The sequence below is a fragment of the Hippichthys cyanospilos genome, chromosome 7 (assembly GCF_059441005.1).
Source record: "Hippichthys cyanospilos isolate Australia breed blue-spotted pipefish chromosome 7, RoL_Hcya_1.0, whole genome shotgun sequence".
Taxonomy (NCBI): Eukaryota; Metazoa; Chordata; class Actinopteri; order Syngnathiformes; family Syngnathidae; genus Hippichthys; species Hippichthys cyanospilos.
This window is the reverse complement of record NC_142375.1, coordinates 11,597,721-11,620,965: the sequence shown is the minus strand read 5'-3', so window position 1 is coordinate 11,620,965 and position 23,245 is coordinate 11,597,721. Positions and strand designations below refer to the sequence as shown.

The 23,245-nt window shown below is 39.1% G+C and overlaps 1 protein-coding gene across 1 annotated transcript in view; it reads right to left on the bottom strand.

Annotated features, from left to right (window-relative positions):
* adgrl3.1 (adhesion G protein-coupled receptor L3.1) overlaps nt 1-23,245 on the bottom strand; it is a 168,895-nt gene that overhangs the window by 130,570 nt on the left and 15,080 nt on the right. Inside the window, exon 2 of the mRNA XM_088419286.1 lies at nt 15,622-15,702. The gene's annotated coding sequence lies outside the window, so the exon portion shown is untranslated. The remainder of the gene's footprint in view (nt 1-15,621; nt 15,703-23,245) is intronic.

The following is a 23,245-nucleotide window of genomic DNA, read 5'->3' as shown; positions in this document are numbered from 1 at the left end:
GATGTTTTTTCATTGCGCACAGCAGGAGGTGCTGCATGTACCATTGTCCGTAGCTGTAACAGACATATCAGCCCCTGGAGGAGTGCCACCCCCATGTAATATAATTTAACAATAACTAGTCCTATGATTATATTTAAAACATAATTTTGGTCATGAAAAACACATTTATTTGCAATTTTTCAAATGTATAAGACTTTATTTTATTCATTTTTAATGAAAAACATTCTAAAGCTTACATATTGTCCTTTCAAACCATTCAAATAATTCTTATTAAATTTACATTTGGGTAATAAGCTTTACCTTATATATGATACAACATCCCCTGCAGTAAATGCTGAGTGATTGCAAGCAGGATAGGCCTTTGAACGATTCTAACCATTTAAAAACCTGGTCAGTTATTCTGAATAATAATATATTCCCTCCCAAGTTTCAACCAAAAAATAAATAAAAAATCAATTTTAGGTTCTGAAATATCAGTGTACAACTTTGCTGCAATATAATGGTATCAAGAAATACCATTCCCACCAAATTTTTGTCCTTCCAGACGGAATTTTTGCAGACCCTCTATTTCCCGAATACTGGTTTCTAGACTTTCCACAATCAGAGTTTTAAGGACAATCCAGATTAAAAAAAAAAACGAACAAACAGCCAATCACCAATCCATCACAAACTGTATCAAAACTAAAGGTTGCAGCCAGAACTTGGGCTAGTCTCCAGTGCAACAGAAAATAAAGGTTAAAAGTGCATCAGTTATTGTATGTTAAAGAAAACCGGTCTTTAAAGGGACTCTATCATGCAAATCGAACTTTTTGGAGTTTTTAACCATTTTATCATCTTAAAAAGTGTTATTTTCCCTCATTGATGCATTTCTAAGAATGCCCTGCTTATTCTGTGCTTTTAGCACCAGCTCGCCCCGAGCAGATTAAAATAGCCTGCAAAGAGTATAATGCCGTGGGACCAGCCATGAAGGCCTAGGAAGTCCCTAATACCACCTTTACACCGCCCCCTACTGCAGGTTTGATTTCACCCGAGTATGGGGAGAAGACATTTCCAAATTGCCAGCCAAGTAAACAAAGTTTCTATTTATTTATTTTACTCAACATGTAAGATTGGCAAAAATGTGTATTTGGGAGCCAGACAACCAGGCTTAGTTTGTGATTGTCACCATTTCACAGAGGACTGCATGGAGCAACTTATGCCAATGCAAAAGTGATTTGTCATAACATTTAAAAAGAAAGTAGGTATATATCCCATAATTACACCCGATGGAGAAGCCATTGCTGTATGTACACCTTTGCTTTGTTGTATAGAAATGATCCATTTGCATTGGATGAATTTACAAAGCACTTTCATGCTATACAAAGACAATCATTTTTTCCTTTGTTACTGTTTCGTGGTCAGTCGAATTTAGAACGGCGTCACGAAGATGGTGCGGCAGCCACATTATGAGAGGCATCGTTTCAGTCAACGAGACTTTTGTCTTCTTGTTACTACCAAAAAAGCCAATGTGCCAGAGGTGGGATTTCATCATTTACGGTAACCGTGGAGTGTTTAAAATACTATTATACCGGTCGTTTAATTGTACTCAGCGATCAGAAAATGTCCTAAAAACGTAATAAGCACCCACCAAAACCCTTTTATGAAACCTTTCCATAAGAATCCAATGTTTCTGTGATGTTCTGCGGCAAATTAAGTAAATGATTAGTCATTAATTTATTTCTGCCTTTATATTTGACTTTTGGACTTTGCAACATAATCTCTCGGCATTCATAACCAATTAGGAGGAAACGGCAATTTCTAGTTAAAGATCTGCCCCTTTAAAAATGATGTTCCCATCCAGAGTAGTTCAAAGCTATGGGCTCAGCTACCCCTCATATCCCTCCATGTCAGACATTCTCTGCCCGTCGGAAAATTGCATCTGGGAGGGTTTCGGCTTTGACCGGGCCACTGCTGTTTCCGCATGGCTGCCCCCAACTGCTCTGAGGATGAGCCCAGAAATCGGATGTGCCCAAAACCACCCTGAAAATCCACCATCGACGACCTCATGTATATGCTCCGTCGTTTGGATCCCTCATCGCCTGGCGGCTAAACACTACAGTACATTCTGATCCAACGTGAACTTTCTGATGCTCTCGTCTAATCAACTGCACGCGTCCTCCTTCCCCCATGAGACCAGACAGCTTGGAAGAAGGGAGTAAGGAAGATAAGGGTCCAAGATAAAGAATACAGTATGAGAGCAAGAGAGAGAGAGATGAAGGAGATACAGAGGTCAAGAAGGAAATAGGCTGAGGAAAATTTAGATGGAAGTGTGGGATAAAACAGTGACAGAAGGATTGGGACTGGTCGGGTGGAGGGAGTTAAGGAGAGAGGGAGTGCCCAAAGCGATGTAAATCATCCAAACACCATTCTGTATGCTCCCATAATTGGACAAAACACCTTAAGACCAGGCCACATTTAGTATACCTGCATGTTCACACATAAACCTTCTGCAATAATGTATAAGAATGGAAAAAACAATGATATTACTAACATTAGCAATCTACATTGACCATGTCTTTATAAGGATAGCTTTCTTGATTTTGCTGTTGTAAATGATCTCATTAGACGTGGGAAAACGTATATTCGAGTGGAAATTTTATACATAAGGCAACATTTTGTGTTTGTATTTTTTAAAGCAATACAAGATAGCCCATGTATTTTTTCATACTTCATGGAAGAATAACACAGCACAGCAATAAGACTTCCTTTACAGCTTGTTCTTCCTAACGCTATACGGCCATTGCAATACTCTGGACACAGCTGAATCTACCATATTAATGGAGTACATGTTGATTTTGTGCCAGTGCTTATTGATTGTTTGAATTTGCATTTGATCATCACCATGAAATATAAAGAAATGCTAAAGCTTGGCTGCAACAATACGGTACAATTTCCTATTTGACCATTTATCAAAAAACATAAATAATATATAAAAAGCATGGGTTCAAACGTAAACAGATGGAATCAACCAAGGAATCTTGGCGCAACGGTTCAAAACTTTCAATCCTGTCATATTTTGTGCATTTAACACGGCATCCAAAGTTTCTCTACAAACTCTAAAACCTCATTTTGCCACATCTAAGAAGATATGAACATTTATTGTCACTAATTTCAACTGATTAGGATTTAAGAGAAAAAAATAAAGACAAACATAAATCATCCTCTCATCTGTCAGTTTCAAACCTCATCCAAACACCCCATGTGGACCTCAAACGTGGTGGATAAACACAGGCAGATCATATATATATATATACATATATATATATATATATATATATATATATATATATATATATATATATATATATATATATATATATATATATATATATATATATATATATATATATTACACTTAGATTAAAATTGTGACTAGTCATATATTTTAAGATTATTATTTTGAATTTATTGAAAAGCAGATCATTTTTACCGCTCAATCTGGTTTCAGTTAATAATATTTTCATTAAGGATTAGACTGCAGATTATTCATTGATTAACTGTTAGCTTTGTCTTTGCTGATGTTCAGATACGTGCTCTAAAATATTAATTCGCTGGGACTGAAGTGTAAGACAGATTCAATAAAGTCTTTGCCTTTGAGAAGACAAGGAGAAAAAAAAAAGCCTCCCTCTCTCCACTTGTTGGTTTTGCTTGTGTAAAAATAATTGAGCTAAATTCCTTCTCAGTTGCCACACACATCCATTCACATAGTCCTTCGTTTGCGTTAGGGGACAGTTAATGGTTTACAAAACTGCCTCTGAGAAGATCAATTATGTCAACTACAGATACAGTGATGTTGATTCCACTGCCACAGCCATTGTTTTCTTCCTTTTGATTCATCTGCATTCTCCATCACACACTTGCTCGTGCCCGTCTCTTCCCCTGTCGCTGGGCTCCAAACCCAGTCCTGTCACAGTGCATCCATCAAAGCATTGCCTTAAAGCCACAGGCACGTTAAGGCAAAGTTTGTGCGAGTGTAGATGTGTGTGTTTGTGTGTGTAGGTGGGGGGGGGGGGGTACTTGTACAGTAGGACGAACTGCCACCTCAGCAGTGAGTGATGCAGCACTGAAGTGCAGGCACACAAACAGGCAGGAAATGACGTATTTGTCCTAGATTGAAACCCCCAGGAAAAGCCAAGGCTTTGGTTGTCTTGGTTTACCCGTTTAGCATTTTTGTTTTAATTCATTACCATGATCACTAATAGATTTCCTTCTCCATATCATTGAAAATCTTTTTTTTTTCTGAACAGCGCATTTAAATACATCATTATCCATTCTTGAAAGTTTTATTACTGTTCAATTGCACACCACCACATCCAAATAAGCTTTGTTTAGTTTTAAATACGAAATCAAAAGGTTGCAATTTTAATAGCGTGCACATCTAAAACCAAGCACCAAACACTTGCTTGTTCTTATCGTAACCTTAATCTCCCTCCTTACTTTCTGCCTTTTTTGTCATCCTGCCGCCTCCTGTCTTTTCCATCTTTTCATCCAAGCTGTTTCTGATGGTTCGCAAAGAAGATTAAAATTGTCCGCTATCCTCAGGCGCCTTATATCTATTGTTCTCACTTTTCATGAAACTTCTAAAGATTTAGATGACCTCGATAAAGTAGCAAGGTTTAACTTTCCCAGAAATGGTATGGCATATTTGCTCAGAATCAGCACTTTTGGATTATAATAGCGTGGATGCGGATTAAGCTGATTCATTTAAGAAACAAAATAATTTTAGCTTGAGATGTTGCAGCCCATCCCTTGCCACTTGCATTACAGAGCAGAACTGCTGGGAACTGCTGGGTATTGAAACATTTATTCAAAAAGGCCCTTTCCAGACCGGGCCCTGTTCGTAATTCAATAATGCATGAACACCACGCTTGTATAAAACATCCACTTAACGTTTGATTGTCTAACTGCTGAGAAAATGGCATCAGAAATATGGAAGAATCCACCTAGGAGAACGGCTTTCATTTTTGACATTGTCGACTTGACTCACAAGTAAGAAATTCACCAGCGGGTTCCAGAAAAACATATTTCTATTTAGTGGAGTGACATTAAAACTACCTCTTTTGGAGTCACTTTGACAGCCGAGCAGCTCAGCGCAACCGTGTGCAAAAAATGTCTCATGACAGATGTCCGCAGCGATATTGGGAATATTCGTCAGCAAACACGTTTGTCAGATATTACCATTTCAACGTCTATCCGCGCAAACGAATGGAAAGCAAAGAAGCGATTTTCTTCAAAGTACGCGGGGACTGAGGCGACACAGCGGCAGTTATTCAGAAGTGTACCTGGAATATTATCTGATAAAAAATCCAGGCATTTATTGTCCCTGCAGAGCTGAAACTGAGCTTAAGAGCACAGCTTGCAGGCATATCCCGGGATCGGAGTTCACGTCTCCATCACTGTCAAGGCGAGAGCTAGTGCAAACCATTTTCCTATGCCAGAAGACATATGTCCAACTTCCTGTTTTAGATAGCAACTTTCAATAGTGTTCAAAGGCATTCTTGTATCAATCACGCTTCCACGATTGCGGGGGCTTGTTATTATTTTCCGCACGAGCACCGAGTGCACAAACTGTTGCATTTTTGATAAGCTGCATCCATCACTTTTCTCTAAATAGCACAAAAATGATGATACAATGAGCTCCGGCAGGACATACGATACCGAGCGATTTGGAAGCAATCAGCGGAGACAGTAAAGGTAAACACGGACGCTAAATGTCAGCGTGGTGATTGCACTGCTGCAATATCACCTTGGGGCGTAAGACCCAAATAACCGAAATCAATAATTGAATCATTTCATATTCAAATCATGCCTGGGAGAGGTCTGGATCCTATTGCAGTCTCGTATCCCTCGTGTGCTGATATATTCCAATCAGCAAAGGTGCATCCAGCATTGAAAATACATTCATTCAAAGTAGCAGATGGAGGACAACTGTTACGACAGAGCATTTCCCTCCTACAAAGGAGATTATTTATTGTCATTGGATGTTTTATTTTTCACATGCGACATGCATGTGTGTTCCCTCATCGCACATACACATACGCACGCAACAATTTCCTTTCTTTGATGAACATCGATTGTAATGCTTCAAATAGGCTTTGACACGCTCATTAAAAAATAAGGTAGAAAAGCTGACAGATAGGAGGAATAAGATGACAAAGATGCCAGTTAATACTTCCCTTTGCATTTTGAAACAAAAGGAGATCATTTGGCATGTGCATGTAATAATAAACATGTTCATTTTTCTTTCGACTTCATTTAGACTTCATTTCTTCCCACAGTGAACGCCATCTTAATGACCTATTAACAGAGGATAATGTTCTGATGACATACCACCTCAAACATGTCGCTAAATATGACAGCTTGAGTGCAGGTTGCACCTGTTTCCCCTTCATCATCACAAAACGCAAAGAAAAAGTTTTGTTTTGGGCCAACACCATTGCAGAACAATGGCTACTAGGAAAAGCCTCTTTCACTCAATTCAACTGTTTAAAACTGCCAACTCAATAATCCTATTATTGCACTGCCCATTTTTTAAATTTTACTTTTATTTTTTGCATACTGGATTGGCGTAGTTGTCAGTCCAGTGGCATACCTTTTTCTTATTTTGTGAATTTTGTGATTTCAATGTTTGCTCTGTGGATTTTGGGGTCGATGCTGAAATATTTTCGGCACACTGCATCAAATTTGAGCCCATATACCAGTATTTTTTTTTTTTTTGTGTGTAGATTCTCTATGTAGCACGATTCAAGAAAACGGTCAAATTACTGAATTTCTGCCAAAACGGAACATTTTCACAGTGTCCCATACCCATGTTATGCAGCCACCTATCTGTGATCAATTTACATTCTGAATTAATTGGTTTAGGCTCATAAAAGAATTGCTTGTCTTTGTTTTTCATCATTATTGGGGCACTTATACGCCTTGCATTGTGGCATTATAGCGTTTTCATAGACTAAAATCCTATGTGGGCAAATGCAAGACTTGCCTTTCAAAGACTCTATTTCACAGATTCACCCTCAGGAGCGAAGAAATAGCAAACATGGCTGCCGACATGGCGTGCCGGAAGATATAAGCTTGTTTTACATAAAACAAGCATAACCAAAATATGATTGGATGCTCATTTGTAAAAAGTTGGGCAATTTCTCGAATGGACAAAACCTTAATTACCTCAGTGCAAATACCAACAGTGCTGCAGGCTGCATTCTGCTTGGCATCTCAGTTACTGACGCATTTTACCATCTGCGCATGCTTAGTGAATATGACACTCCCTATTTGCTGCATTTTTACCGGTTAGCACCATGCAAAAGCTATGTGGTACTTCAGTGAATCTGGCCCTCTACTGTATGTTTATTAATGTTTCATTGTGCAAGGAATTTGTGATCAAACTTTCATTGCCCACTCTTCACATCTTTTATGCAGGAGGCCGCTTGAGGCCTTCAACACTGATTGCCAGTCAGAACAAGTTCTGAACAGATTCAAGTTTCTGTGACTGAATGGACTTGAGAGTCACAAATGGTTGAGGTTTGTGCCAAGTGCATAACATAAAGATTTTATCATGAGACATCAAATAAAAGCACTGACTTTTGCAGCCTTTTTATGATTTATAGTAGATTTTATTTTGGAATCCTAGCCCATGACACAATGAACATCAGAACCCAACACAAAAGTGGGGCAACACAAAAGGAGAAACAGCAGAAAAGTATATCATGACAAGCTGGCATTACTTGTTTTGTCCTGCACAGCCACTTCACAAATAAGATGGCGTAGCCTATAAGGAATACAGTGATGCTAAATAGAAGCTTCTTTTCAAAGTTGTTGACAAAAGCTATCTCTGAAGGCTTTTTCCCTGTTGTCAATTGTGTGTGTGTGTGTGTGTGTGTGTGTGTGTGTATACAGGTGATGGAGCACGATGTACACGATGCACTCAGGTCACATCACATTCATGTTCATAAGTGTATGTGTGTGTGTGCTACACCAGTGCATTGTCATAATCCTTGGAGGGAAATTAAGGGTCCACCTGGGACTGCTTGGTATCTTTGGTACAGTCAACAGGATAGTCAGAAGATGCAGTCAAGGATCATACATGAGCAGTGAACAAAGCTTCTAGGAATCAACACAGTTTGGTCTGCCAGCCAAGGAGAAGTCAGATTTGTGTTAATATGTTCTAAATGCTCCACTAGTCTAAAAACAGTATTCTTTTAAGTGTTGTGGTTGTGGAATATGAATTAAGTTCATTATGTTTATGTAAATTGTTTTCATCTAAATGGCGGCCCTCATATACAGATTAAAAACGGGAGAATCTTTCTGCTTGGCGAATATTTCAAAATCACAATATTTCTTTGAATACCTTGTTTAGTCTTTTGTCAAAACAAATTTTGGACTTGACCTTTAAAACATTGTGTATACTATCGACACAATTTTAAGACAAACATTTTCCATACCAATGAACTTTCTGAATCTGAAAAAAATTGGAGGCCCTCATCCGCATAGACCAGGGGTGGCCAAGTTCGGTCCTCAAGAGCCACAATCCAGACTGTTTTCAATGTATCTCTTCAACCAACACACCTGAGTCAAATCAGCGTCGTTATCAGGATTGTGCAAAGCATGCTGATGAGCTAATCCTTTGAATCAGGTGTGTTAGTTGAAGAGACACAATGAAAACAGGCTGGATTGTGGCTCTTGAGGACCGAACTTGGCCACCCCTGGCATAGACAATGAACCTGATTCCAAGGTTTCTAGCCATCCATTTTCTAGAGCCACTTATCCTAACAAGGATCGCAGGCTTGCTGAAGCGGGGAAACCCTGAACAGGTTGCCAGCCAATTACAGGGCACACAGAGACCAACAACCTTTCACGCACCCAATCACAACTAAGGACAATTTAGTATGTCCAATACACTTACAATGCATGTTTTTGGAGTGCCTGGAGAGAAGCTGCGCGAGCTCGGGAAGAACATGCAAACTCCACACAGAAAGGCTGGAGCGAGGTGGATTTGAACTCGGGTTCCTTAAACAGTGAGGCGGCTGTGCTGTTCACTTGGCCATTGAGCCGCCCGGTTACAAGATTAATCTCATTAAATGACATTGCGTCCTGTGTGACGTCATGTACGACTAAGCTTTCAATTGAAGTTTTGGTTTTTATAATCACATTTCCTTGACAATATAGGCTTTTGGAAAGAGCTAATCTGAATTTAGAGGTTGGTTCCTTGTATTGTAATAGTACAAAACATTGTAAAACATTCTAATGATGCTCTGTATTGTTTAGTCCTGGTAAGCGTAAACTCCACAGGGAGGCTGTTGTTTGCTTGAGCGGTGAAACAATGAAACATTGAAATTGAAAGACAAAGAGGTTCCACTCTAGTTCTTAGTTATTGTTTTTTCAAAGGTGGACTCAAAAGCCAAAAGAGCACATGATTGCATGCTGCCAAGTCATGAGCCCCATTTAAGCTGGCTCATTGACCAAGAGGAAAAAAAAAATGTTGAATGAATGGTTGGGGGAAGAGGGAGCTTGAGAGGAAGGAAAAGGTTGGACGGTTTTGCACACAGAACACAATTTCACCTGGGCGCTGCTCAGCAAAGCCATCGCTCCCTCGCACTGCTGGCCACTGAGATGTTCAGCTGGAACAAGTAAAGGTTAAGTGCTAAGAGGTCAAAGCCCTGATGGTAGTTGTTGAGGGATTTCAAGTGCCAAGATTTTCACAGCCACTGTAGTAGTCAGATTCCAAAGCATGACCTTTCAGTCCCAAGCTCATTTCCTGTGAGCTGATATGTTACTGCAGGTCAATACAAGTCCAAAGAGGCCTAATGTAGAGATGGAGGACTCAGATACCCAGTCTGATAGATCACAGAACAGCCAATACCTTGTTAATTTTTTTGACAATGTAGCATCAAATTCTACTTAGTTCAATAAATTCTCACAAACATCCACCATCGACTTTTTTTGGCCGACCGCCGTAGGTACGAAATCCAATGACTTGGAAAACTTTTTTTTTTTTTTTACAGGAAATACAGAATTGGAAATAATCTTTCTCAAAGGGGGTAAGGCACTTTAATTCCATTCCCTCCATTCCATTCCACCATTCCCTAGGTGAAATATTTCCATAATTAGCCAGCTGTCACAAAAAAAGGCACAAAAAGTCGCAAGCAACAATCCATCTTTTAGCAGAAATAGAACTACGTACTCTCTATTTTTGTGTCAAGAAATGGGAAATGCAGCCAAACAAGCCTAATGCAGGAGTCACCTATCATAATGCAGGAAGAACCTATCATAAGAGCACTAAATCTATCAGATAAACAAATAGTACAATACAGTACAAATATTTTGTTTACAATGCTTCACAAAAACAATACACTTTAAAACCGATGGTTATGTATGAAAGTGTAGTAAAATAGACCCGTTGAGTGATATTTCGCTGAATAATATGATGCCGCTAATAGTCTGAAAACTATGGTACTGTAAATAACAATTACTTCCTAGCTTTGAATAGAGAGGCAGACAAGCATCTATTGATTGACTGATTGATTGACTGACTTCTGTTCATCTTGGGACACTCTCACTCCCAAGTTTCCACCACATCACCGTGTCTATCAGGTTTCGTTTTTCAGAGACATCTGCTTTGTGTCCTGCTCTCTAAGTGTTTGTGTGCATAGCCGCGTGTGTGTGCGTGCCTGTGTGTTTGTGTGTGTGTGCATGTGCATGTGTGTGTGTTATTGTGTGTGCATGCATATGTGCACACTAGGGAAGACAGCTGATTTTAATTGTGCTAGCCCATCTGGTGATTCTTGAGAACAGACTTGCATCTTACAGAAACAAACAATACAGAGAAAAAAAAAAAAACAGACACATACACCCAGGCACATGCGCACACACACACACACACACACACACACACACACACACACACACACACACACAAATATATGCACACACGCATACACTGACTTCAGTTCTTTCCTCCAAGCCTTCAACTTGGACCCTGCACAATCTGAACCATTCCTCTAGCAGCTGGAGGGACCGCATTGACTGGCAGGGTTTTCAATATGGACCCCATTGTTTTAGGACAAAGGCCTCTCTACTCAAGGCAAAGGTCATATTCTTGAACAATAAGCTTGCATTAATGGGGACTGATGGCGGGGGAGCAAAAAAGCATTTACATGTCTGTGAGAGTGATCCAATAAACTGAATGTAAGGGCTGATAGAGCTGGCCTTTGAATTATAATGGAATATAAATGCTAATATACAGTGCACTCACCGACCAAAACATTAGCCTAATTAGAAAGCCTTCTCGGTATGAAGCGGAGCGACACTACAAACCACAATAATAAACTAATTGTTAATTAATATCTTGCTGTCAGTGTTAGTAAAAAAAAAAAACTGAACATCATCTCGTGGCAGAATTTCTTTTGTCTTTTGATTGTCAGGGGCTATTTCAGTTGTATGGTAAACTGAAGGCCACACTAACTACTTTGTATATACATTTTGGATTTAGATTATTATATGCAGTATTAAGGACATTTGTGTAGAAGATGATATTTTTTATAACAGGTGTTACCTGTTGCATTTTGAATCACAAGGGGAATATGTTTAAATGGCATCAATTTATGTATTAGTCATCTGTGTCTATCAAGGTCAGATTTGGACTCATGAGAATTCTCATACTTACTGAAAAAAACGGATGGTGTCAAAAAGTGGGTTCTGACTGATAAAGTATCAAATAAAGTTCTCATGCTTGTGCATGCCGAACAGGAAGCACATGCCTCATATCCCAACATGACGACAGATATGTCCCCTTTCCTGTTGTTCTTTCTCTGCTTCATTGTCTTGGTGAGATGAAGCATTTGTATCTCAGAATTAGATTTCAAAAGAAGCATGCCGACTCATGTGAGAGCCAGGAAGGGAAACATTAGGGGTGACGCACTGAACAGGAAGTTCATTAAGCCATGCGCCGATGCAAACCCACTCATACTCAATATTAGGACACCACCATAATACCTAATAACAAGCCACAATAAAATATTTTCACAAATACTCAGTTTTGATTGGCACTATCTGTGGTATTGCATTAATATTATTAACGTTAAGCTAGAAATTTGAAAACATTTCAGTAATTCAAAGTATAAGTTGTCAAATGCTGTGCATATAACCTATGAAACCTGTCTTTAACTCAGTTATAAAAATTCTAATAACCTTGAACAAAAAACTAAACACATGAAATGAACTTTTCTTTAAATTCATGAATGGTCACACATATTCCTTTTGTTCGAACAAAAGATGTTAATAAGGATGTTAAGGCTGCCTGCCGATACCCAGGAACAGCAGCATCCTCTGCCATCAATAAATTGAATGTACAATTCATCAGGCCGACTCTAGAAGACAGTATTTCTAATTAAAAAGGCGCTCGTAAATCCGACATTTTACAGCCCTCGCTCAGCTTGTAAATGCACTGTAAATAAGTTGCACTGAGTGGCTTCATGGACAGATGAAGGCCCCCTTTTTGCGCTTTTAACTCCTCTTGATGCCGTCAAGCCACTGCAGGTTGACTGAAATGAAACCGATATCCATCCATCCATTTTCTAGAGCCGCTTGTCCTCACAAGGGTCGAAGGCTTGCTGATGCATATCTCAGCCGACTTTGGGCAGCCGGCGGGGGACACCCAGAACTGGTTGCCAGCCAAATGCAGGGCACACAGACACAACCAACCATTCACATCGAAGGAAATGTTTTTGTTTCTAATACACCTCACATGCATGTTTTTGGAGTGAGGGATGAAGCTGAATTGCCTGGAGAGAGCACACAGGCTCAGGGGGAACATGCAAACTCATGTAATTCCACTGGACTTGAACTGGGGTCCCTGAAGTGTGAGGCAGACCACTGCGCCACTGAGCCGCGATGAAACCATTACCGATGCAGTTTTGTGTTCTGTAAATCTGTGTCTTTCGCACTGGGCCACTGTGACCAAGCGACAGCCACTTGATGATGATCATCCTCTCCACGCCACGTGACCAAACTCGGTAATGTGGCCTTTACATTGGACGTGAAAAGCGTGGCGATTCCTAATCCAGCATAACAACATCTGCAAACAGGCGCCTCAAACATCTGTCACCAATTATCATATTGGCTGAGTCGCTTCTAAAAAGTTAACAACTAATGAACATTTATTGCTTGGCTGTCTGTGCTACACATGGCGCAGCTTCTGTGTTGTTTTGCTGTTAAACTTGTTCAACTCAATTTGTTTCTTGCTGTACTTTCATCATACTTTGTTAAAGTTGCTTTATTTAGATGTTGAAAAACACTTCCGTTTCCAAACAGAGGGAAAAATAGAAAATCGAGACTGTTCTATTGTATGTAACGAGCTCTGCACATTGCATGCTATTTTGTGTACTCTCACATCACACTGTCACATCTGATTGCATTACCAGTCTGAGAGGGCACATTTGTCGGGCCAATTAGTGCACTTTCTGCACAGATGGAGCCCAGAGATCTCCAGAGAGAACAATGGGTCAAATTCGGGTCCTTAAAAAAATATCATCATCATGCATACAGTAGCTTCAGCAAAATAAAAAAAAAAAAAGTATACCAGGTGCGTGGGTAGATTCTCGTGACTATGCCCCCAGCCAATGCTGTGTGTGGAAAAACCATTGTGACTCATTCTCTCAGTAGAGTTTAAAATTATGATGGATAGACATATTGTGAGTTTGGCCTGCTGTCTCAAGAAATACGATTTTGGATTATTTTTGTACTTAAAATGATGTCATTTCATGTAAATTGAATTTTTGTTTTCAATTATGTGTTTTTTTACGATTGCTTATGATTTTAACCTTTAAAGATTAATGCCAAAATGAATATTGATGAGCATCTGTGACACAAATTATTGTAAAATTACAATAGGGTTTACAGAGTTTGGTTAACTTAGGTTGGTAATGGTTAACTTTGATATTTCTGACTTGATAATATTAAAATGCTATTTTGAAACTTTGCCTGCACAGTAAAAAAGATGCAAGTATCTGTAGTGATCCATTGCTGATTCATCGCATCTTGAAAATGGAGTATGTTATTTGATTGTACAGAAATGCTCTTTTAACTCAGTGTTGTTTTTTTTCCCCCCAAATTTGCCAAAAACTCAGCAAGATCGGAGAAAAATCCAGAGCAAAATGTTTATTTCTACCAGTATGTACTTTTATTAGTATCTATTACAGCAGGGATGAGTGTAGTGTAGCAGCAGCAGTAGACAGGTTGAATATGGACAATACGCACGCAAGATGGGAAAACGTCCATTAATTTCAGATCGTCAGAGATAAAGACAAGAAGAATATAGTTAGGAACACTTTGTGTGTGACATCTAAAGAGCTGTCCACTTCGCGAAATAGTATGGGTAATTTGACAAACCGTTTAGAGAGGAGCCATAATAATGTGAAGTTAGCGAAAAGACAACACACGGAGGATTGAGAGCGGGAATAAAACAAAGCAGGCAAAATTATCGTTCTCTCGCTCAGGGATGCCACGTCTACCTCAAAGGGTTAGGCGACTCGTGGCGGGCTTTGTCGTACGTAGAAGATATGCTGTGATTTTCCACTGCAGATTGGCCAGCGTTTAGAAATCTTTTCAGCGGGATCCTATCGATAATAGTCTTTGAATTGTTCTGATCAATGTGTATCAAGATGAAGCATAGAAAAACAGTACGTTTAACATAACGATGATGTAGGCTAGTGGCTAACGTTAACCTCCCCACCGAAAACATCTATTCTTGAATTTTCTGACCCCAATCTAGTCAAGTGAATTTGATTTTGACTATTAACATTGAAATTGTGAAACGGATTGTTTCTGCCTAAAGCATGAATAATGCATCACTAATGCTGTGAAACTAAGATAATCAAGGGATTAAAATACAAAAAACAAGCTTCTGTACCTTCTCGTTAAATGTTTACAATACAATACAGATTAGATTATTTGTACTGTTTTTAGGCTTAAACCAAACTTCCACTAGATGTGTACTGAGCATAATGAGCTACATTTAAAATGTTAAATCCACATTTTTAGTTATGTTGTTGAGAGTAAAAGTAATGCAATAGTAGTGTAATGGCTTACATTTGAAATACAGTAGTGGAGTAATGTAACAAAATTACTGTACTTTGGAATGACAGTAATAAGTAAGAATATATATATATACAGTATATATATATATATATATATATATATATATATATATATATATATATATATATATATATATATATATATATATATATATATATATATATATATATATATATATGATTTTGTATAAAATACTAGAAGAACGACACACGATTCTAATAATATGCTAACAGTATTAGCAAAATTGCTGTGACACAATAAAATCATAGCATAACTTGTAGCTCAATCATTGGAGCATGTCCTGTTTGTGTTGTGATAGGAAATGTTAGCAATATTTGTGATGCATCGACTGATCATTCAGCTGCTAATTAAACCAGTAGTGCTTATATTTCTATACAACTTCCTTTCAAATTCTCAAAAAAAAAAAAAAAAACACACACTCACACAAAATGATCAATCCCATGGTCACACACACTGTCGCATTCCTACCTGTTATAGCACACTTTGCTTTGTCAAAGTGATATAAATGCCCAGGGAATCACATCTCACTGGCAGCTGGACGTCCAAGTCCTGTAGAGTGAGAGAGAGAGAGAAAGAACAATGATAAAGCAAAGAGATAGTGGGAGGTAGAGGAGGTTATTGGAGCTCACTGAAGTTAAGCTCAAGTCATTTTTCACAACAGAGACAGAAAGCCATAATGTGAAGTGAATATGGTGTGCACTGTGAGAATAATGGCACCCTCCAGATTGTTTGAATAGCCATAAGCCACTCAAAGTCAAGAAGCACAAGGCCATTTTCTCTACCGATTGCTTGTTTAGGGTTTGCAGAGATGCGTGTGCACAAGGTCCTTGTGTGTCGGCATTCCCTGCCATTAGCGACGCCTTAAGTGACAGGGTATCAAAGTCCATAACGACGTAATAGCCTATCGCCACGCTGATGCTTTATCTCTTGCTGGGACAATTGAGTTAAATGAGTGCCGTTTCTCTGACAAACACCAGAGTCCATTTTTCAGTCAGTCAAACTGTCAGTTCTTTTCTGAGCACACAAAGTAGCATTTATTCAGTTAGGCTTCTTTCACATCTGTCGCTTGCTTTCTCCAATACAAATCATTTTCTGGGTTCAAGTCCACCTTTGTTCGGCACGTGATCATGCAGTCGACATTTCAAGGGAAACCACACAATGCTCTATTCTCTATTTGGTCACAAGACTGTAAACAGGAATGTTTGCTTTATTCACTAGTGAGTGATAAGCAAAGAAAGCAACACAAAATGGAACCAAACGGATGTTTGCTGATAAATGTGAACAAGATAGCAGCGTACAATACACCGACAAATTGCCGAGTGCACTTAAAAAGCACGACTCAAAACACATTATGGTCATTTGTGTGGTGATAAATGTGCTGCTATCAGACCTTTAAAACAAAGAATGGAGCAAATGTTGATATGCTCCAGCAGACACATACATCTAATCAGTATTCTATTCTGATTTTTTTTTTTTTAATGTTATCTGAAGTGCAGAGCTGTTGATGCAATTGTGAATGTTGTGCACCAATGCCTACATTCTGCATCAGGGATTCAAGGAGATACTAGCTACAAAGCCGATAATGGCAAAAATGTATAAAATTATAAGCAGGCTAGAGCTGACTGAGGTCAAATGGCTTTAGACATGGGATGATACAGTATATTGCGATTTAAGAAGTTACGGTTATTTAAAATCGTCCAAGTCTCTCCAAACCTGTACGTTTTTTTTTTTCTGTTCCGTGTCATCTGCCTGAAAGGGCAACTTTTCCTGGTTTGTCATCTTCATTACCATATTAAGTTTGTTACTCTGGCTAACTACAGCAAGTAACATGGCTAACAGGTTGTCATACGCTACTTTCACACAGCCTTTTATGTGCTATCGCAAGAGGTAGGACGCGAGCAGTCTGTCAAGCTAAAGTGTGGGTCAGGAAGGCGGACGAATTCCTTTGCCCTCCTCCAAGCAAACAAAGTCAGCTGTCTGTGAAGTTTTCGCCTTTCAAAAATGAGCAAGCAACACTGGGAGTGAGCTATGAGCTTGTAGTAAGCGAGCGAAAGCGAGACTGAGAGGTTGTTTTTGTGAGTTTGAGTGAGTAGGGTAAATAGTCAGTGTAAAATGACAGAAATACACAATGTACTAGTAATCGATACACATAGTAGTTAAATGACTGATTTGATCTTTTTTAAAATATTGTTATTTTTATTCTAGGTGCACATATTTCAGTAAAAATGATGTGTTAAATCTGGATTGTGTTAAAACTGGATGTGTTCAATCAGAGAAGTCAGAGCAAAGCCACTGTTACTCATTGAAGCCTTGTTTTGATTTTTATGTACATATATTTGACAATTATTTTAATTAAGCATGGTTAATGTTTGTTATAACAAATCTTGTACTATATATTTTGTTTAAAAGTAAAACCGTTTTTATACTGTATAAAAATGGCAATTTGACAAAAATACTTTAAAATTATGTATTTTAAAGCTGTATTTTGAATACAGTACCGTGATACCGCAATACCGTGATATTTTTGCCCAATTTACCTTACCCTTAGAATGTAAAGTCCCTTGCCTAGATGAGTTTCACATTATATGCAAAAGTCACTTAAATGTTTTTGGAACTGTACCGAGAACACCTCTCACTTGCCGATTTGATCTGCACTAGAGTTTGTGTGTTGTGTTCACATCTGTCCATCTGAATTGCACAGGGTGGGAAAATAAGACGGAGATTGAATAAAATGAATGTGAGGATAGCCGTGAACTCGTGGTGTCGTTGATGTATTAAATCGATCAACGACATCCACCTTCCTATTCAATAGATTTTACTTACTACTGAATAGACAACATTTAGTAGGAAGGCAGCAAAAAGATTTACCACGGCTTCAACATGATGGGAGTAAAGAATAGCCATGATTAATGCCTAAACTCCTTTCATTAACAGCGAAGTGAAACGTTGCAGTCACATTTGCGGCCATGCGGCGTTCGTTTGCAAAATGCGACAAGACTGCTTACAATGAGGACAGGCCGGTTGAATTCCCTCGATTGTTTGTTATTGTGCGCCATGCGCGCCGGCTTGGCATTCCAGAGCGGATTGCGTGGTGACGTCATGGCACAGCACGAAGTGACAGGGAGCGGTTACATTTTATTTTATACGTAATATCAATTTAGGGACATATTATATAGATTTAAATCATAGTAAATGAGAATCTTGATTCTGATGAGAATAGATTTTTTTGGCCCACCCCTCATACCTACCCTTTCATAGCAATCATTATACAAACCTTCTAAATATAACCCATAGGAGCTGTGACCAGAATAGAGATGACATCAGAGCATTGATTGAACCATTAGTGATTGAGGTAATTTTGAGGCAATGCCGTGACGTCGCTGCTATTATTCTGTGAGCCGTGAGCTTCTCTGAGCTCAACTTTGACCATCTTGCAGGAAATGTCAAATTTAGAACTGCATCTCTAAAACAATTGAGCCTCAGAACACAAATAGCAAACACGCACACACACACTAATGATCCACCCTTTATCTTGTTTTGATTGATAGTAAATTATCTTTCACAGGTGGCCATATTCATATTACCGCAATACTAGCCAATTTGCATTGGCTTATGATGCAATTTTAAGGTCTTGTTAATCACTTACAAACTATCACATTGCTTAGCACCCTCCAGCCTTGTTGATTTAGTGTTACTGTATGTTCCATCCCAAAACCTTCTGTCACAAGATTCCTCTTTATTGGTGATTCTGAGAGCCAAAAATAAGTACGCAGGTTCTGTAGCATTTTCTATTCGGGCTCCAGTGTGAATGCCCTACTCAGTGAGAGAGGCACTACGTCGAGAGAAATGTTTAAAACCCGATTAAAGACTGACTTTTATACACTTACAAATGTTTGACTGCCATTTCATATTTTTCTTCTCCCGGCTTGGTCAAACCCAAATTGGATGCCGCTACATGGACGGGCATCAAATGACCAGAGCAATATATGAGATGGGCTACATGCACAAAGTTGATGCTATCTAGATGGACAAACCACGGCTGGTTTTGAGAAGGACCTTCTTCTCTAAAGGTGTCATCCTGCAATGTTTCATCTTCATAAGGGACTCTTATTATTCTTGTGTACGTTGTTTAGTACTGCACTGTTACCTTACCAAGGCATCCACTGCAGCCAGTTGAGCCTTGGAAGGTGATCTTCTCCCACCTGCAGCCCCTTCACAAACCTTCTTATTTTTCCCCATGAGTTTTGTTGTTGTTGTTGTTTGTCTTTGCCCTTGTGCAGATTGTTGTGGACTTGTGACCATATCCTGTTATTTACATTTTGCACATTTGTCCATGGAGCGTTTTGAAATGTTTAAGATGGGTCTTGCCTCATAAAAGCTTTACTGACAGATGGTTCCTAAAAGGATATGTTGACACAAAGTGCATTATAAAATCATGTTGTATAAATTAAAATTTGCATACATTTTAATTCAATTAAACTTAATAGTGAAAATACCCACCCATTTTGACATGTGCTCTAATCAGAATTGATTCAGCACTTTCTCAGTCATTACCTTTTTGTCCATCACTAACTCAAAACACCATTATTCAACAGAAGAGCGAGCCAATTAAGACAGGCTTTCATTGATCGTTTAGAAATTGCCGGCTAACACCAAGATTCACATTCCATTAAACCACACAACGGCACATACTTTGACATCGGGCAGGGACAGTATAATTACGGTGGTGTATCAATACAGTGCTGTGAGAGATAACAATGTGATATATTGCCAAATCGATGTTTTGTCCCATTCTTAATAAAAACATTTTTATTGCATACAATGTGAAAGCTTATCTCTCAGCATCTTAACAGATGTGAATATCCACACAGCATCACTGCCGCAACCTTCATGGAGCTTTCCAGCAGGGCTGTGCAGTAATTGTGTCTATTAGGCAGTACAAGAGGCCATGAGCAATACCTTTCTGGTTGAGTGGCCAGAGACTGCAACAAAGGTTGCCTTCACTGTCCACAGTTTGCGCAAATGCACACATAGCCCTAAATACACATGTCTTGTACGCCCCATGATTGTATGCATGAACTTGATGATGGAGAAAGTGCCAGGAGCAAGAAATCAGTGAAAGAAATGAGTAAGGCGTGAAACCCCCAACCCTCCTCCATCCTCACCGCCCGCCCATGCAGCATCTTAATTTGTGTCTGGCCTCTCTCAGAACACAGAATGCATTATTCACACTGAGCTGGTCAACAATGCTGGGATCAATGAATGACGAATGGAGGAACAGAGGTGGAAAGAAAGTGATCTAAATGCGTAGGTGCGAAAGGAACAGGTTGGTACAAGGCATGAAATGAGATTTTTCATTAGGACTCGTTTGCATGGGGGGCTCGAATGACTAGATTAAAGCTGCAGCCACTGCAAAAGTTCATGCATACATTAGTTGAGCACTGTTGCTTGGTTTGCTGCCAGAAGAGAAACACTTTAAAACAGTAGTACTGTACTTCAAATTTCTAAACAGAGATGTCCTTAAACCTTTCACAATTGCTTAGTTTCAAGACACGCCTCTTTGTCTTTGTCATCCACACTACTGTTGGTGATTGTTGATGGCAGATGGGTTTGTTGTCCGCCATTTGCTACTGCACACTTGCAGTCAATATACCCTAACTTTAAAAACAATGTATTTTTCCATAACCACAACCTTGCCCTAACCTTAACCCCATTGCACAGTTTCTTTAGAAAGAAAGATTAAAACATACATTTCTCCAGGGTTTCTCAATAATAAATCTAAAGGTCAGTTTTTTTTAATCAAACCAATGTGAGGATGATACATCGTCTCAATTTTCCCATTGGTCCCATTTGCTTTCCCAAAGGTCAAAGTCTTGTGGTCCAGAAAAAATAAATAAGTCACAGGGTTGAACACTTTCTTCGATTACAGGTCAGACAGCATGTGAGGATGGAAAACGTCTAAAAACACACTCACCTTTTCATTTACCAGAAAACAAGGGCACCGGGACTTTAGCTCAAGTGACACCATTTAGATTTTTCACTCTCAAGTGGCAACAATCTGGATATGGGTCATGGAAGCGTGAAGAGAATAAAATGCCTGGATCAAATCCATCTTTTCAATGTACACCTCAAATAAATGGAAAATAACAATGACTGGGCTTTTCTCAAAGTAAAAAAAAAAAATCTGTTACTAGAGGCAGTGGTTGTTCTAAAATTCCATACAACCCTCATTACTCACAAGTTCACTATTTGTAATTACGATAACTGTACAGCACGTGATACTGTTTCATGCACAACACCCTTTGGAATTATGCCTTCGACAACGGATTCCGCTATAAGATACCGAAAACTGTGTGGATGACGACTGCACACATGTGTCACACTCTTTTAAAGGGTGCGGTCATGTTTATTATGAGGCCACCACATTTTCCCTTTGCTTGAAGAGCTAACATACACAAGGGATAAGCAATATGGACCAGTAATGCGTATATGTGGCAAAGTCAAGCGTAAAATTAAAGACTTGTCAGTGTGTCCCAAATTAATATGTGAAAGAGTGAAAGAGCAAGGGAGGGTAGTGGTGTGATTAAACTAAAAAGGCTTGATTTGTCCAGTGATTGTGACTCAGTGAACTGTAATCAACAGCACTCAGCACCAATACAATGAGACTTTTCAATACATACCCACACACAATCAAATCAATCCCACTCCGGCAATAAATTTTACAGACAGCGGTATTGGACTATACTTTTTTTTTTTTTTTTTTTTTTAATCAATTAATGAATTTATCAGGGGTCAGGCAAGACCTGAATCTTAACTATCCAGCTTCACAAGGCATTTTGGACAATTATTGGTTCCAACTTAGCATAGTTACAAGACACATTTGAAATAAAGTGCCATTACCTTCAAGTTTTTGAACAGTGAATCACCAATTTGACACCCCATCACCACTGCCATTTTCTCTGAATTTGTACTAATATGAGCACCTGAAGGCACCATGTCATACCAATCCTTTAAAAATCCCAATTTAATTTAAAAAAATATATAGCTGTTGGGGTCCAATATAAAGTACAGTGAAAAAGTATTTGTCCCCGTCTGACCGTGACAACCCAAAGATATATGGAAAGCAGTTTTTAAACCAATGAAAGTGATGATTGGGGAGGGTTCAGACCTATCTGACCCTGTGTGAAAAAGTGATTACCACCTGAACAACTTGTGCCGCCTTCTGCAGCAATAACTGAAGTCAAACATTTGTGATAATTGGTGATCTTGTTTCAGGCATGTGTGGAGGAATTTGGGACCACTCTTTTTACTCTTTTTTTATTTTGCACGTATTGAGATGAGAATCCTGACTTCAATCTGAACAAACAATATTTTTGAGAGTCCTGACTTCAATCTGAAGAAATGACATTTGTGACATTTTGATTTGATTGGTTGAAAATTGACAACCACATGTAACGGATGCCGTGTCATCTAGCATACATCTGGGCAAAAAGCCAATCAGGAGGCTCGGCGTGTAAACCAATTTCTCACATGTTTAGAATGTGTGTTGGTCCTAGAGAGGTACTGCTACAAGCCTGCAGGCCACAGCGGTGCCCATCCGTCTTGGTGTGACACTATCAGCCCCGTTGCAAAAAAACACTCAGGTGGCGTAAATGATGATATTACACAAGGCAGAAGATACGTCAGGGGGACTGTGACGGGCACGGGCACATCCCATGTAAAGGGCCATGTTTGATTTTATCTCGCATGACCGACTTGTCCTCAGTTAAGACTAGAACACTGTGCTTATTTTAACATCACCTGCTGCTAAGTGTTCTAAAAGTAACATCGCTAATTTCATCACAAATCTCTTATTTATTAGTTAGTCAAAGGCGATTTAACCTTAGGCCCAACAACGTGCTATATTTATACTTCAGACAAGCACAGGAGCTTGAGTGGCCAAAGCCAAACAACGCAAATGAATATCAAAGCATTGATCATGACTGCATCTGATAATATCTTTGTTCCATCGTGCATGACCGCCTCGCCATCCTCCTCATCCTCAACCAATCACAGCGCACCATCAAGTAAGCTCCCAATCAATACTCCCTGG